General features: G+C 41.9%; 1 protein-coding gene across 1 annotated transcript in view; it reads left to right on the top strand.

Moving 5' to 3' along the window:
* LOC119589517 (titin homolog) overlaps positions 1 to 272 on the top strand; it is a gene marked incomplete in the record, with an annotated part of 25,873 nt that overhangs the window by 24,287 nt on the left and 1,314 nt on the right.

Raw genomic sequence — 272 nt, 5'->3', positions numbered from 1 at the left:
GCATTATTAGCATTAGTATTTTTTCTTATCTTTTCATTTTTTGGGATGCCCACATTAGGGATGGCCAGAGAGGGTCATCCATGTCCATGTTGCCCTGTCCTCTGCATCTTTTTCTGTTACAACAACTCCCAGCGCGTCTTTCTTCATTACCTTTCTATCACAGATCATACTACCCATTCTTCTTCACCCACTCCTCCTTCACCACTCTACCACCCTTTAAATTGCTTTGAAACTCATTCACCTTAACTGGATCTACTTGCAACTGCACCATT

Source organism: Penaeus monodon, chromosome 25 (genome assembly GCF_015228065.2).
Source record: "Penaeus monodon isolate SGIC_2016 chromosome 25, NSTDA_Pmon_1, whole genome shotgun sequence".
Lineage (NCBI taxonomy): Eukaryota > Metazoa > Arthropoda > Malacostraca > Decapoda > Penaeidae > Penaeus > Penaeus monodon.
The sequence above is the reverse complement of the archived record's forward strand: the minus strand, read 5'-3'. Positions and strand labels throughout refer to the sequence as shown.